General features: G+C 42.2%; 2 long non-coding RNA genes across 3 annotated transcripts in view; one reads left to right on the forward strand and one right to left on the reverse strand.

The window, feature by feature from the left end:
- The window catches only part of LOC147359119 (uncharacterized), a 79,764-nt gene that overhangs the window by 42,281 nt on the left and 19,845 nt on the right, over window positions 1-17,638 (forward strand). The window lies entirely within an intron of this gene.
- Window positions 3,652-11,441, reverse strand: LOC147359121 (uncharacterized). The gene is made up of 2 exons (XR_015140542.1): window positions 11,324-11,441; window positions 3,652-8,330 (listed from the first exon to the last, which is right to left on the reverse strand). It is a non-coding gene; the product is annotated as an uncharacterized LOC147359121 (long non-coding RNA).

Genomic DNA, 17,638 nt, shown 5'->3' on the forward strand with positions numbered 1-17,638 from the left:
AAAAGATGTATTCCAGGCAGTCCAGGCGATTGGTGCTAGACTGCAAACCCTGCATCCTCACTCAGTCCAGCCCTCAGCCTTCCATACTACCAGGGAAAGAAGTCTCCAGCCTTGGAAAGCATTCTTGACAGGACTGTTTCTAGATCACAGGAGAATACACGCCAGAAAAACACACACAATCGGTGGTAACTGAAGATTTCAAATCATTTGTCCTCTCCTAATCCAACATTTTCACATCTCTTACTAATGCTTTCATTATACCTTGTAACTATATGTAAATTACATATAGAAGATATTTTATCTGTTTTCTCCTTATTTTGAAATGGCAGAGAGATAATTTAACACTTCCATCTAAGAACCATCATTTATTTTGTTTTCTTCTTAGGATCTTATTTCTCTTCGGAGAGTAAGACTGGTCCCAGCTTTCAGCATTCAGTCTTCCTGCTCTTGAACAGCTGCAAAAATGTCTGTAAAATCCATAGACTTTGTTATTTTTTCATTAAATGACATTTTCTTCCAAGTATTTTTTTCCCTGCAAATTAAAGTAGTAACTATATTGGTTAGCTGTGTTCAGAGTATATGTGCTAAGGTTATGTGCTGGGTTTCCCTGGTGGCTCAGTGGTAAAGAATATGCCTGTCCATGCAGGAGACACAGATCCATTTCCTGGTCTAGGAAGATCCCACATGCCCCGGAGCAACTAAGTCCTTGCACCACAACCATTGAGTCTGTGCTCTAGAGCCTGGGAGCTGCGACTACTGAACCTACGTGCCACAAGTGTTGAAGCCCACACGCCCTAGAGTCCACGCTCCACAGCAAGCGAAGCCGCCGCGATGAGAAGCCACCGCGACTAGAGCGTAGGCTGCACTTGCTGCAACTAGAGAAAAGCCTGCACGGCCGTGAAGACCCAGCACAGCCAAAAATAAACACATAAATAAATTAGTTTTAAAAACAATTACATACTGAACAAGGGCTCCTGGAAAGAGGATGTATTGGGAGTAAAGTCCATCTTGAGACTTCTCAGCCTCAAGAAATGGAAGACCTTTCTGGTTATTCAAACATGGACTTGGTCTTCTGTGGAAAGTTAGGAGGATTTAGAATGCACAGTTCAACTTCGGGGTTTTGAAAGGATAATGATGCAGGGCTGGGTTCTAATCACACCATCAGATTAGCTGTGACCCCTATGGTAGACTAGGACTTGAATTCAGTCTGACTCCAGAACCCTTGCTTATGACCATCAACATGGGGTGACCCCACTGTACAACTCTGCTTTTAATAAAAAACGTACAAGTCCCATCATAGCACTGGGGCCTGAAGTTCCTGTGCCTGCAGTCTGTCAACCCCTGCAATATCCCCTCACCCCAAGACCCCACCAAGTAAAGAACCCTCCTTCTCTGGCAATCTAGGGTAATTCATTAAGGTAGGGGGAGGGGGATGGAAGTGTTCACACTTGCCAGTTGGCAGCGTCCAGCTTGCTGCTTCTCTTCTGTTCCTGCTCCCTTCATCAGTGTTAACTGTCTGGGAATATACTTGAAGGGGCCTCACTATGTTTTTTTTAATTAAAAAAATTTTTAATACCAGAAACATTTTGAATTAGGGTATAGCCAATGAACAATGCTGTGATAGTTTCAGGTGAACAGTGAAGGGACTCAGCCGTGTACACATATACATTTATCCCTTCTCCTCTATTCCCCCCAAGCCCCCATCCAGGCTGGCACATAACACTGAGCAGAGTTCCATGTGCTATACAATAGGTTTTTGTTGGTTATCCATTTTAAATATAGCAGTCGGTACATGACCTTCCCAAAGTGAAGGGGCCTCACTATTGCCATAGGCGATGGTGTCCGTCCAAAAAGGGTTATAGCAAGCAGCAGATACTTAGATAGCACTCACCATGTTCCGGGCACTGTTCTAAGGGCTTACATAACACTCCTTTAATACTTTAAGCAGACCTGTGAAGACGACAGTCTACTATCCCTCCATTTTATGCACTAGAAAGTTGAGGTCCTGAAAGATTAAGTAACTTGCCCAATAAGGTAATAATGAAGCTGATCTGACTGCAGTGCCCATCATCTTAAGCCTGTTACTGTACTAATGTCCCAAGACCCACTCCTGATGCTTCTAACAGTTGAGGTGAAAGAAAGGCTCTGGGTTCCTTTTAGGAGTGATAAGAAGAGCCTGCTCCCACCTGGGGCTACACTCTCAACTCCAGGGAACCACCCGTGCTCAGATTATCTCAAACCCTTTAACATGAACAGTTATGTGGTTTTCTCGAGTAAATGTTTCCTAAAGAATATCCATAAGCATGGGCGATGGTTGTACTCATGGGTAGTAAAATAATGCTAAAATTCTCCAAGCCAGGCTTCAACAGTACATGAACCGTGAACTTCCAGATGTTCCAGCTGGATTTAGAAAAGGCAGAGGAACCAGAGATCGATCAAATTGCAAACATCCGCTGGATCACTGAAAAAGCAAGAGAGTTCCAGAAAAACATCTATTTCTGCTTTATTGACTATGCCAAAGCCTTTGACTGTGTGGGTCACAATAAACTGTGGGAAATTCTTAAAGAGATGGGAATACCAAACCACCTGACCTGCCTTTTGAGAAATCTGTATACAGGTTGGGAAGCAACAGTTAGAACTGGACATGGAACAACAAACTGGTTCCAAATAGGAAAAGGAGTACGTCAAGGCTGTATACTGTCACCCTGCTTATTTAAACTTATATACAGAGTACATCATGAGAAACGCAGGGCTGGAGGAAGCACAAGCTGGAATCAAGATTGCTGGGAGAAATATCAATAACCTCAGATATGAAGATGACACCACTCTTATGGCAGAAAGTGAAGAAGAACTAAAGAGCCTCTTGATGAAAGTGAAAGAGGAAAGTGAAAAAGTTGGCTTAAAGCTCACCATTCAGAAAACTAAGATCATGGTATCTGGGCCCATCACTTCATGGCAAATAGATGGAGAAACAGTGAAAATAGTGACAGACTTTGCTTTTGGGGCTCCAAAATCACTGCAAATGGTGACTGCAGACATGAAATTGGAAGGTGCTTGCTCCTTGGAAGAAAAGCTATGACCAACCTAGACAGCATATTAAAAAGCAGAGGCATTACTTTGCCAACAAAGTTCTGTCCAGTCAAAGCTATAGTTTTTCCAGTGGTCATGTATGGATGTGAGAGCTGGACTATAAAAAAGGCTGAGCACCAAAGAATTGATGCTTTTGAACTGTGTCGTTGGAGAAGACTCTTGAGAGTCCCTTGGACTGCAAGGAGATCCAACCAGTCCATCCTTAAGGAAATTAGTCCTGAAAACTCATTGGAAGGACTGATGCTGAAGCTGAAACTCCAATACTTTGGCCACCTGATGCAAAGAACTGACTCATTTGAGAAGACCCTGATGCTGGGAAAGATTGAAGATGGGAGGAAAAGGGGATGACAGAGGATGAAATGGTTGGATGGCATCACTGGCTCAATGGACATGGGCTTGAGTAAAGTCTGGGAGTTGATGATGGACAGGGAGGCCTGGCATCCTGTAGTTCATGGGGTTGCAAACAGTTAGACACAACTGAGTGACTGAACTGAAATGAATGGGTCAGTTTCTTACAGAGGAAGGTTGAAAGCAGACACAAATCTGTAATGATGCACCTACTTACTGCATACAAATTATTTTATGTTCGTTTCCTCATTTCCCCCCTTTGCCAAAAAATATTTCGTGAGCACCTATTCTGTATTCAGGGATGTGGTGGTAAGTCAAACAGTCCAGCTTGCTGCCTTTGAATATCATATTCTTACAGAGAGCAGTTTAGCTACTCGGAATCATGCCGCAACCATTTCCATATGAGAAGAGGTTCTACACTCCACATTCGAATAATGAATCGGCCCCATGTGGCTGTCCCCTGTGCAGTGCCACAGGGGCCTGTACTTAGAAGGAGGGTTTGTTTTAATGCTCTGCTGTCACTATTTTGGAATTTTTCGAATTAATGAACGATGGTCCTGGACTTTCAGTTTGCACTGGGCCCTGCACATTATATAGCCTGCCCTGATTGGCTCCTGTAGATCTCCTTGTTCATAAGACTTAAAACTGCCTGCAGTCCTGAAATGGCTGTTTTTTCCATTCACATTTCAGAAATCTCTGTGCCAAGTTTTAATCAAAAATCAAACTCAGTGTCCCAAGATGATGGCCCCTGGGCTACTTCCTCCTTCCCCTTCTCACTCCAAGAACCACTGTGCATTTGTTGTACATCACTTGGTTTCTGTAACTCTGACAACAAAAACTGGTTGAAAACATGAACTTGCACCAGATTATTGACTAATAAGAAAATAAGGTTACACTTAAGGAATTGCACCTCAGCCCAAACCTCTGACTTGATCTCTTTTTGGCTCCCCACTTGCAATCCACTTATTTTTTCTTCCTCCCATGTCTTAGATTGTGATGAGAGCAGTGAGCTCTTTGTCCTTTGGGGACAAAATGGGACCAAGGGGATGTGGCAGAACTGGAAAAAAGGAATCCCTATGATCCTGCTTTTGGCTAGATTGTAATGTAGGCACTTGGACTCTAGATTCTTCCATGAAACTTGCTCTTCCTCACTGTTTATGATCCATTTGCTCTTTTTTTCTTAAAACTTGCTCTGTGGGAAAGAAGAAAAGAAATACAATCAAATTTTTTTTATCAAAATGCAAATGACTAGTTAATAAGATTTAATGTGTATCTCTTCTCACGATGTTTCAATTTTAACATAGTGCAAAACCTGTCTGACCATGCTCAAGGCTGAAGAGCTGATAGGATAATTCGACTTCAGTCAGGAGGACCCAGGGATGTGTGGGGAGGAGTGGGGAGATGAGAGAGGAAAAAGGAGAACTCTTCCCACCGCTCCTGACTCTCATCTAGGAGTAGTCCTGAAAGATCATTCCTTGCCCTGAATAAAATGGAATTGCTCTGAGCTTTTGAACATGGAGGCTATAGATCAGGTAGAAAAGGTAAACTGAAAACGAGGTCAAAGAAATAAGTGAATGTTTCCCATGGTAACTGGGGCATAAACATCTTTGTGAGTTAGTATGGAAGGAGATCCATCCTGCTGGTGCCCCAGTTAACCCACTTGTGATTGTCTGTCCTGACTCAGGCTGTTCTCCAAGTGGAAGAAAGTCTATCCAGGGACTTTTCTGATTCCTGATTGTCTATCCTCCTTCCCTACGAGCCTCCTTTGTTGTTGGCAGATAAACTATGTCTCAGTGTTGCTGTTGATATTTCGGCAGCTATGCCTACAATTCTGAATAAAAATCTAGCACAAAGGAATTGACAGTGATGGATCAATAGTCCAAAAATACACATTAGAGACACAGGCATCTTCAGGTAATTCAACAGTGTCAGATTGCTGGACAGAGTTCCTGGGAGCAAATGAACTGGAGTATCGTGACATTTTGTTGTTGTTACGAAAGTTTAGGTGAAAGGCAGCTGTAATGAGAGACTCTAAAAAAGAGGGGGCAAATGTCTTGGGGCTGAATTTATTCATTAAGCTTGGAGAGATCCTCTGGGAGAAGAGCTGGAGGGAGAGAAGGAAGCAGTAGATGGTCTGTGGGCCAAAATTTCTCCTTCAGGAGAAGTGTAACAGGGTGCACATGGTTTAGTAATCAAGAGGGGCTAAAAGTTATATGATTTACCTTTTAGGGTTACAAAATGGGGGGCAAATGTTAAAATGTGGATAGCATCAAATGACATATTCAAAATGACCCTATCAAACCCTCATGCATTCTTTGGGGGCGTCTGAAGTTCTGGTTCTTGAATAGAACTACGGGCATGTTCCTTCTCTCTTGGGCAGAAGACGGGGGTTTGATGGCAGCAGGGACACCTGGAAGGTGTTCCAGAATTACAACAGAGCAGATGGGTGGGTTGTATATGGCGGAAAAAAGAAACGCTTCACTGGGGTTGTGTGTTCACTAGGCAGGGACACTGAGGTGGGCGGCCGGCTATGAATTTTATGGGGGACACTGGGTCCCTAGACACCTAGGAGTAAAACAGACCCCATCTGTAAGACCTGGACTCTGGAGCCCCACTTGGAAGTAGGAGTCAATTTGGATTGAGTAGAAGTTTACAAAGGCTTCCCTGGTGACTCAGATGGTAAAGAATCCGTCTGCAATGCGGGAAACCTGGGTTCCATCCCTGGGTTGGGAAGATCCCCTGGAGGAAGGCAAGCCAACCCACTCTAGTATTCTTGCCTGGAGAATCTCCATGGACAGAGGAGCCTGGTGGGCTATAGTACAGGGGGTCGCAAAGAGTCAGACACAACTGAGTGACTAAGCACAGCACAGCACAAAAATTTACAAAACTGGAAAACCTTTGCATGAATACCTGGGGGAGAATCATCATCCCCAGTCTGCTGATACGAAAACCACATATTATATAATGTTTTAGTCTCTCTTTTTACTCTCAATCATCATAATAAATTCAAATCTAGCACCTAAGACAATGGATAAAAGCATACTTAGTGGAAATTTGTCACCTAGAAGATTTTTTTCTCAGAAATTTTAAAATCCAGTATGTAATTAACCCAAGTCACAAATCAAAAGTGTACTTCCCCCTTTTGTTAATAAGGACAGCCCACTGTGGGGATGCAGATGCAGAACTCTGCCCAGGAAGCAATTAGGACATGCCCAAGATATTTGGAAAGAACTGCTAGAATCAAGGGATTAAACTCCACATGAGGGATAAGGGAGAGAGAGAAAGAAGAGTCAGTACGGGGGAGAACAAGTAAGTTCTGATTTAGATGTGACAAGATCAAAGGATTGGTAGGCCATCCATTTGAAAGTATCTGGCAGGCATGGAAGGCTATCAGGACTGACGCTATGAATGGGGGTCACTTGCTTAGACACTGGTCACTGAAGCCATGATGGTGGGTGAGGCCGTGCGGTGAGAGTGGGCAGGCTACGAGGTGAATGGCCATCAGGACATGGAAGACTGCCACAGACTCGAGATGGAAGGAGAAAAAAAACGCAGACGAAGACTTCAGAAGGTGAATCTGAGAAGTCCAAGAAAAAGCACCCTGTTGTCATGTCTCTGAGGTGGAGAAAGAGAAATTGACCGAAAGCATTAAGTGACCAGTAGATGGGCAAGGAAGAAAGTTCTCAGACTTGGCCAGTTAAGTTCATGGCTGCCTTGGCAGGGTACAGCTGCATGAGAACGGAAGGCCGATTGAGGGTTGAGGCAGGTGACCGCAGTGAAGATCAGCCATGATCGTCTTTTGCAAAGTTTGATTTTAAATTCTAGTGCCAATCGGCAAGGATTAAAGGTCCGAGTCATCAACGTGGAATCAGGTTTAAAAGATGCTGTGGACTTTTTGAATGGCAGTAAGAGGTTCGTCAACATTTCTGGAGACCTATGTCATTTTCCAAGCACTTTCTTATAGCGGCCCCTTATTTCATGCTCTCAAGAAGCCTCTGAAAGCATTTTCATTTTAAAGATGAGGACATTAGATCCAAAAAGCTGTCACAGCTGATTTTTGGCAGATCTGGGACTCAAAACCTGTCTCCTTGTCTCTATGTTCTAAGACGTCATTTTAATTCACAGTTAACGAGAAGTATATTAAACGACAAACTAGCGTTCTGGACTTCAGCGTTCCTCTTTTTGGCCGAAGTTGAGTGGGGTATGTGGTTGTGTGTTGGGGATAAATGTTCCATGTTTGTTTGGGTGAGGAGGATGAGTCAAAAGTCGGCTGGATCAGCACGGCTCAGAAATGTGAGACAAAGTGCATTTACTTTCTCTTGCTGTGATGTGTAGCTAGCAGAGCTGCTCTTGGCAGCACAGGTCTTTTCGTAGGTTAACTCGAATTTATTACCAGTTGTGCGCCAGAGTCCAGAGGGCTTGAGGATACAACAACCCAGCAAGCCTCTATCTATCTAGTTCCAGGACAGAGAGTGTAACAGAGTTATCATATAAATGTGCACGTTCGCCATGGTAGTTGCCAAACTGCTTAGAAGAAATGCCATTTAAAGGTTGCTTTTGAAATGTTTGGCACGTAGTTTTTGTTCTAAATGAGAAGATTTTGGTTGAACAAAATTATCAAATAAATGAATGAGAAAGATAACTAGTGATGAATTCCTGGAATTAAGTGAGTTCAGTGGTAAGTTGAAGAAGAAAAAGCACAGAACGTGCATATGTGTACGTGTTGAGGGTGGTGCTGGGGAGATGGGGCTTAGTAGAAAGACGAAGAGTTCTCCATGGATCTGGGCAGCTTGGACCAAGGCTCAGAGGTGGTGCAGGGTAGAACAGATGTCGGAAGGCATCAGAAATGCATCTCGCTGGAGATGAAGCCTGGGGTTTTGGATAAGAGAGATCTGGAAAAAAGCAGTGGAAGAAGCTCCATCAGTAAGTAGCTTGTTGCCATATTTTCTTCTTTTCCGTGTCCTTGAGAGAAGCTCACAGGCATACTGCTCTTGTTTATAATGTGAATTCTAACCAGGTACACCTCCAAGCCAGCCAGCCCTCTTCTGATGCACTGTCCTGGTAGTCTCTGACACCTTGGCACAGGGTGAAAGTGATAATCTGTCCTTGTATGTAGGAAACTTTTAGGATAGGCAGCACCATCAATCTCTGAAAAGACTATACTTCATGCAGCCTATAAGGCACAAAACATTAGGTGTGTGACTCTTAGTCGAGCAGGACGCTTGAACTTAATTTTAAAACAAAAGAGCAAAGAGATGTCACCATTACTATAAAGCACGAACTGTTACTACCTTATTCTTTTGTGTCCCATTTAACAGATGATATGCCTTTAATTTTGTGAAGACAAAAAAAAAACAAAGCTATTGAAATCTTCCTTCATTTCTCCTTTAGACTTCAATTTTCCCCACTAAATTAGCTAACTAAATAGAAGCAAAGGAAGAAGGTCCTTTTTTTTCTTCACATGATGAAATTCTAATGGCAGTTACACATCAGTGGTTATTGAAGATATTTATATTTTATCTTGATGCTAAATCTCTTTGTTTAGGCTACTAAATGTTTACAAGATGTGTAATTTATCATCTTCTCTGATTGCATCATTTTTCTTGATAAAAATTTAACTGGGCATACGGCAGAATGACAAACATCTATCAGCCCGGGAGGAAGGGGTTTTTGTCTGTAATGACTTGCTCTATTTTATAACCTCTCATATTTTGTCAAACCAGGCTTTGACTGTAGGCTGATTATTCTTGATTATATTATTTAGTCCTGCCAAATATACAGCTATATGGAGTTAAATATTAATTTCCTCTTACCCCGCAGTTCTTTGTTAGAATATATAGTAGTATTTGAATTGGATTCCAAACAACTGTGTTCTAGTAATGGACTCCATATATTCCAGAAAGCAGCATGGCGTAGTATGAATGGTGGTTAAGATCATACACGGTGAGTTGGTTAAGAAATAGGGCTCTGGATTTAGATGGCCCGAGTTCTGACGCCAGTTCTGCCATTTACTACTGTGTGATATGAAGCGAGCCACAGTTTATCTGTGGGGGCTAAGAGTGCTTACCTTACAGGGTAATTGCAAGGATCAGATGAATTAATACATGGAGAATACTTAGAAAAATTCTGGTCCTTAATAAGCACTCAATACATATAAACCGTTATTGAAAAACCTAGTTTTACTTAATTGTGGCAGATCTACTACTTATGATTCTCTGAATATTTTTTTAGTAACATCTTTATTGAGATACAAATCAATACTATAATTCATGTACCATAAAATTCACCCTTTCTCTCATTTGGTGCTGTATCTGCAGGAACTGCTATTCATCATTGTCTTTACGTTTGGGCAGCTTTAAGCATAAGCTTTGCCATCAGGGAAGGAGGGAGTCATCTCAGTGGTACTGTGAAGAAGCTTCCCTGTTAGCCAAGAGAAGGATAATGCTTTGCTGATTTGAATATGCAAACATTTTCTTGCTTCCCTTTCATTGTCTCATTTTTGAGGATCCAATAGTTTTCTTGTTTGAGTCTAGAAAAGTACTGGTTTCAGAAAGTTTTGAAGTGAGATGTACAGAGAAGCGCATTTGACCAACCTGACTTAAGCAGAACCACTGTAATTGAGTTCAGATATGCCAAAAGGCTAAAAGTTTATGTCTTGCCTGCCTTCCAAAAAGCCTCTGCTGATGCAAATCAAGCTGTTCTTTCCATACAGCATTCATTTTTAGCTGGCCTAAAAAATTTTCCCTCCTCTGCTTCTTATAAATGTGGTTTCCAGTTATTCTGTGATGATGCTCCAGTACTCGCTTGAATCCTTGCTAAACCCTCTGCTGTTTAAGATTGAGCACAGAATTTTCTTATTAGAATTAATATTTACCAAGGGTATAGTAGATGTTGAGTACTGAAAAAGGCACTTTGCAGACACTATCTCTGTTATTTACAACAACTGTGCAAAGGTGACATTATTGTTCCCGTTTTTCTGATAAGGAAGCTGCAGTTCCAAAATTCACTTGCCCAAGATAACTCAGCTTCAATGGGATGGACCTAGGATTCAAATCGATCTCTTTCACCCTCCATCTCTATCACACTCTTTCTGCTGAATTCTGATTCCTTACTTTATTCTACTACCGCAGTTTTTCTGTTTCCTTAACAGTTACTTTTCTGCCACTTTTATGCATCTCAAGCAAGATTTTTCCAATTCTTTAAGGATTGTGCTAAAAGCAGTCAGAGGCTGGTAAAAATGCTACATCTGTATCCCATAACAAAGACCATGTTGTCAAGATTCACGTCTTATTGCCTGTCATCTGTTATACTTTGAAACAAATTTGCAAGAAAACTCAGCCAGGTCTGAGGCTATTATTATTTTAATCTCTGCAGAAGATATACAACTGCCCAAACTGATTAAATTAAAATGTAATTTAGATTCAGAAAGTTGCATGTCTGAAGGAATAGAATGTACAATTTCCATATATGAGTTCTTAAGATTCTAGCTGTTCAAGGTACATTAGAGTGTCTGCAGCTATATGCAACCGAATTGTCTTTGTTCCCCAAAACAGGGAAGATTTATTCATTTCGGCATTAACTAATCTCGACCAAATATTCATTGCCCACTCAAATTTGTGTAACTTTTCAAAGAATTGAGTTACAAATGCCTTTTGTTTAGCCATGGAGGACATCGACTGAGTCTAATGTTAATAGTTTCCTCACGCAGTTACATTTAACAAGATACACAGTCCATTAGGCTCTTGTTTTAGGCCTTGAGCATAAAACGAAAAATTTTCAGCAATTAGTTTGGCAAAATTTTTGGCTCTTGAGATCCCTGAGGCAACCAATTAAGAATCAGTAATGACTGATGAGGTCATTTTCATTGTGTTCGTTCTAAACTCACCGCGCCAAGCCTCTCCTTCAGCAGTTTTCAGCTATTTCAATCTTCTTTTTTAGGTTGCACAGTGCTTTCCAAAGAATGATCAGGAGGAAGTTAGTCCCCAGAAGTGTTCTGCAATAAGAAAGTTTCACCATCAAATAAGCTGGGGACATACTGCATTATATAGATTTTTGGGGGGATAGTTACAATATGTATAAGCAAAATGAAGGCTCTGAGAGGTTCTATAAACAAATGTTTTTATTTGCTTTAATCTAATTTTTCTGAGGGCTTCGCACATAGCTCAGTAGTAAAGAATTGGCCTGCCAATGAAGGAGACAAGGGTTCAGTCCCTGGGGCAGGAAGATATCTAGGAGAAGGAAATGGCAACCCACTCCAGTACTGTTGCCTGGAAAATCCCTTAGATGGAGGAGCCTGGCGGGCTATACAGTTCATGGGGTTGCACAAGAGTCAGATTCGACTTAGTGACTAAACAACAATTTTTCTGATATTTGTTGAACCAAAGACTACCCCTTTTGCCCTCCCCTCTGCAACACCCATTTAATCTCACAGTGAATTAGTCATCTTTTGTAAAACACAGACATTGGTTATTGCAAGGTCAAGGGGACAGATGACTCCTTTAACCTTTCCTGTGATGAGACAATTGGAAAGTTTGGAGGATGCAAATTCAGGCTTCAAGTGAGACGCATGGCAGAGTGCCTGACTCGGAGTCATTTTCTAAATGTTCACTGAATGAATAATTCCTTCTTTGGGAAAATGAACCTTACTTTTCAGATCAGGTTTAGATTTACAGAAAAGTTGTGAAGCCGGCACACAGAGCCCCCATAGACTCTGCACAGTTTTCTTCTGTATTAGCAGCTTCTGTTACTGTGATAGATTTGTCACCACCAATCAATATTAATATGCTATTAATCAAAGTTCATACTTTAATTGAATTTCTTTTGTTTTTACCCAATATCCTGTTTCCGTTCCAGGACCCCATCCATGACACGGTGATACATTTAGTTGTTGTGGCTTCTTAAGCTTCTCACGGCTGTGACAGTTTCTCGGACTAGCTTGTTGTTTTTTTTTGTTTGTTTGTTTGTTTTTGTGACCTTGGCAGTTTGGAGAAGTGCTGATTAGAAAGGGTTTAGTTTTCCTCTTCCCCCTTTTGCTATCTAATTGGTAGACATCAACCACTGGGGTGCCTGTTACAGGTTTTGCATAAACTTGTGAACAAACGCTGCTAAATGGGGGATGAAGGACCTCTGGGTCGGGAGAGCCAGAACACGAGCACACGCTGAATGGACCAGGGCATGGACAATGTTGCGAGCAGTGTGCTCGTCTTTTTGCTTGTATTGCCTTCTTTAAAAATAATTTTTATTGAGGTACAGTTGATTCATGATGCTGTGTTAGTTTCAGATATACTGCAAAGTGAATTAGTTTATATATATACTCTGATTCTTTTCCCGTATGGGCCATTACAGAGTATTGAGTGGTGTTCCCTATGCTATACAGTTGGTGCTTATTAGTTATCTATTTTATATACAATAATAAGTATGTGTCAGTCCCAAACTTTCAATGTATCCCTCCTTCCCTGCTTACTCCCTGGTAACTGGTGTTTTCTACACCTCTATTTCTGTTTTGTAGATAGGTTCATGTGTACCATTTTTTACATTCCACATTAAGTGATATCATATGATATTTGTCTTTCTTTGTCTGAGTTACTTCACTCATCATGACAACTTCTAGGTCTGTCTTGTTGCTGCAAATGGTATTATTCTATTCTTTTTAATGGCTGAATAACGTTCTATATGTACCACTCTTTCTTCATCCGTTCATCTGTTGGTGGACATTTAGGTTGCTTCCATGTCCTGGGTATGGTAACTAGTGCTGCGGTAAACACTGGAGCGCATGTATCTTCCTGCTTGTACTGCTTTGCTTTTCTGCTTTCTCTTTTTTATCTTCTTTTATTACTAGCAAGTTCCTTGAAGGTGAGAAAATGAGACTTTTTTGGCTTTCCACATCCCTCAGTGAATTCTATTTAGAGTAAATCTCTCTTCTGTATCAAGTACATACTTGCAAAAAAACAAAGCCCGCTGGGACTCGACTTTGGCAAACACTTGTGCTTTTAGGGTCTTTATCTCTGGTCTTTGTCTTACAAAGTAGACATGCCTTGCTATACTTATTCTGCTTTTTACCAATCCCTGTGTGTATGCTTGGGCTTTCCAGGTGGCACTACTGGTAAGGAACCCACCTGTCACTATAGGAAGATGTAAGAGACCTGGGTTCGATTCCTGGGTTGGGAAGATCCCCTGGAGGAGGGCACAGCAACCCACTCCAGTATTCTTCCCTGGAGAATCCCACTGACAGAGGAGCCTGATGGGCTACAGTTCATAGCATCGCAAAGAGTCGGACACGACTGAAGCGGCTTAGCATGCATGCACGCACATGTCTATGTCTAGAAATCTTGCCATGAATTCTGTAGACTCCGGGGATGAAACCAGATCTTCTTTTGTGTTACTATCATTGGGGTTTTTCTTTCTATCAATAAAATAAGAATTATGTTAATCAAGTGAATGTGTAGACTTTTTAATCCCTATTTTTAAAATGAACATCGTTGCCTTATTACTCCTTATAGACTTTTCTTGTTGATTATTATAATCTAACATTAAGGTTTTACTGCAGAAGTTGCTACTATTTCTTTGTGGGATTCAATGACTTCTGGTAGAGATACCTGACTCCTTAGCTCATTTGCTGCAACAGCAAAATTTTACTAGGAGTTTTGAGTTTGTCTTTGTCAGCTGGTCAGTTCCTTAGTTGAATAAATACCAGATTATGTCAACAACAGTCTCTCAATTAATCATTTTCTCTAACTGATGTTATTGCCTCTTGCTGCCATCTTTTCAAAACTTGTTGAAGAAGAGATCATAGGATTGTGTCAATTGCAGAGAAAGTAGGGGAATTTACACCCATCTGTTAACCCTTCCCCTTTCCCTGGCTTTTTATGGATTTTCTCGTTTGGAACATATTTCTTATAAATCTGCTTACCCTTCCACTGCCCCCACTTCCCCTTCTTTATCTCTCTTTCTCTTCCTCATTCACATCTACCTTCTTTTTCTCCCCTCTGCGCTGAGCTCAGGTGTGATTCTGTCCAGTAAAATTAAAGTGTGAAGAGTGGTGTGCACTCTGTAAAGTTCTCAGGGAGTATTTGCAGTTTGTTAACGGGAAGGATTTCTGACCTGAGGCTGTATGGGGGATCGGGTGGAGACGGGAAAGGGGATGAGGTTTGGTAGGGTATTTCTGCTGCTGTTTGCTTATACCAGAGATGGGTAAACTTTTTTGAAAAAAAAAAAAAAAAAAGGGAGCCAGATAGGAATATTTTAGGCTTTAGGGTACATACAGTCTTTGTTGCAACTACTCACCTCTGCTGTTGTAACAAGAAAACAGCTGTAGACAAAATGTAAGCAAATGAGCATGGCTGTGTCCAATAAAACTTTATGGACATTGAAGTTCAAACTTTATGTGATTTTCATAAAAGGATATTCTTTTAACCTTTTTTTTCTCTTTTTAAAAAATTTTTCTGGCTGTGCCTGTGTGCCATGTGGGATCTTAGTTCCCCGCCCAGGGATTGAACCTACACCTCCCGTACTGGAAGTGTAGAGTCTTAAACACTGGATCCCCAGGGAAATCCCCAAATTGTATCCTCTTAAAAAATGTTTTCAACCATTTAAAAATGTAAAAACCTTTGTCATTTAGTGGCCAAAAACAGAGGGAGGGATAAATTTGTCCTACAGATTCTAATTTGTCAACCCCTGGCTTATGTCAAGATTCCAAGATCCCCCTTATACTAGTCAACCAAACCAACCAACAACCAATCAATCACCAAATAAGCAAACAGCAACCAAACCATGCAACTGGGTTAAAGGAGGTAAGGGAAGATGTCTTATGGAGGAGCAAGCCATATGAGTAAGTTAGGGCGAGGGTGTTGCAGGCAGGGAGACTGAGCTGACCTGATGCCCTGTGCTTGCTAAAGCCAGAGGACAGGGTCAGCCAGGCCACCGATGCAGTGACATCAGCATTCTCCAGCATCTTCAGATTAAAGACAGCTACCATATACACACAGCACTCATAGGGCCCTGAGCCCTCTACTTGAAACTTCTGATGGACTCTTCACTCCCATGCAGGAGGTGTGGTTATCCCTCTGTAAGAGACACAGAGCTGTGGAACACCTTGCCAGAGTCACACAGGCGGTGACAGAGCCAGGATTCAAACCCTGGCCCCGTGGACCTGCAGCCTCCTTCCTTCCCTGACTCCATGCTGCCTCACCTAGGAGAGATCACAGAAAATCAAGGCAGTCTCTATGACTTCATCCTGCCACAGCTTCCTCAAAGCAAAATAAGAGACAGCTTCTAAACACTCGCCCATGCTGGCTAGGATCAGCAAATGCTCTGAGCTGCTGACTTCCTCCATCTGCCACTTTAAGGGAGGAGGCAAAGAGATGGGACGGGAAAGAAGACCTAAGCTGGACTCCTGGCGCCACTGTTAGCTTCCTGAGCCCTGGTTTGCCTTATCTGAAAGGTGGGGAGTAAGAGAAACTGCATAGCAGGCTTGTAGGACTTTAATGAGACGATGCATGCAACCCACGGGCATAGCGCTTGTCACAGAGTGGGCACTAACTACATCAAGGCTGGGACTCTTGAAGCAGTCATTGTGTGCTCTTTCACTCCATAAGCATCTATGACATGCACCAGGTAAGCACTGGGATGGACAGATGAGTCAGATAGTTCCTGCCTCCAAGGAGCTGACAGTTGGTAGAACAACAGGCATATCAACAAATAAGCTTGACCACGTGCCTCAGGAATATGTGGGGCCCGAGTGAGAGCACAGAGGTAGGAGTATTTCCAAGTGAACAGGTGGAGGGGCACAGAATAGCCTTCAGAGAGGAGCTGGCAGAGTTTATATCCAGGCAACTCAAGCTGGCTGGTCCCATGCAATTCCTATGGCTGATCTCTACCAACAAAAATCTCGTCTCATGGAAACGATAAAAAAAAACACCCACTTTTTCCTAAAAGCATTTAAGAAAATCTATGCAAATTTTTGAAAGCAAAACAGGAAGTCAATTAGCGGCAAAGAAAACATTCCTTCCTTCTCAAGTCTCTTGTGCTTGGAAGTTTCCTGCCAGGATGTTGACCAGAGAGAAACAGCCTGACCAAGAGTCATTTGTTCCTTTAAAAGAAGTTTCTTTAAACAGAAGCTGATTTCATTTTTTCCCCCACATTCTCTGTGGCCTTGGGAAACACCTTCCTCAAAAATAGAAATATCCAAAAGAGATTGGGAGAAACGAATCCTTCTGGGTCTAAACTCTCCGTATGTGACATTGGCATACTGCCTTGGCGTCTGCAGAGCTTTTATATAGGCACATTATAGTGGGATGGGGCCAGGAGTTTGAGTTTGAATTCTGTCTGCACCATTTAATAGTGACCTTGGGGCTGTTGGGGGAAATAATAAGCTGACACACATAAGGTGATGACCAGGGTACCTGGCTCAAGAAATGTTAACACTTCATTATCATTTTGTCTCCCTTAGAATCCATCTGTTACAGCTCATGAGGCTAAGCACCGTCTTTTCCATTCCCCATGTAGTTCTGCACTCCCAGTTTCTCTGCCATCTTCTTAGTCCAACAGGTAACATTCTCCCTACCTGAACCTTCTTACCGCTATTTCTTTCCTGTGACCAGGTCTCACCTTCCAGCTCCATCTGTCTGACTGCTATTCATCCTTTGCATCTCAGCTCAAACTGCTTGCCCAAGGAAGACTCCCCTCCCCACCCCACCCTCAACCTCCCAGCCTAGGTTAGGTGCCCTGGCAAATGTGCCCATAAGTCCCAGAGGTTTTTCACTGTGACAGTGTCACATTTACAGTTATTCACATCCAGTTTCAAAGTAGAGCATAAGCTATGAGAGGCTGCTTACTCCAGGCATCTAGCTTGGTACCTGGAGTGTAAATTGTATGCTACAGATTACCTGTGACTGGGTAGAAGGCAGGCAGGTATTATTACCTCCCACAGAGGAAGAAACCAAGAAGCCAGAGAGTATAAAAGCAGACTCACGATCACACAGCTAGGCATCTCAGGAGCCAAGACTTGAATCCTAGCTTTCTGACTTGAAACCCAGCAGTGCTTCCAGGAGAGAGCCCCAAAGTCTTGTTCTAGAGTACCTGGACTCTCATTCATTTACTCTAAAAATGTGCAGAAATGTTAAAGGCTTGCTGTAATGCCACAGAAGTACTGGGGAGCTGGGCTTGTCTTTTGGTGAAAACCCTCTCTTTTTGGTCCCAAGCA

Source organism: Bos grunniens, chromosome 14 (genome assembly GCF_055505025.1).
Source record: "Bos grunniens cultivar Pamir isolate PY7600 chromosome 14, Bosgru_T2T1.0, whole genome shotgun sequence".
Taxonomy (NCBI): domain Eukaryota; kingdom Metazoa; phylum Chordata; class Mammalia; order Artiodactyla; family Bovidae; genus Bos; species Bos grunniens.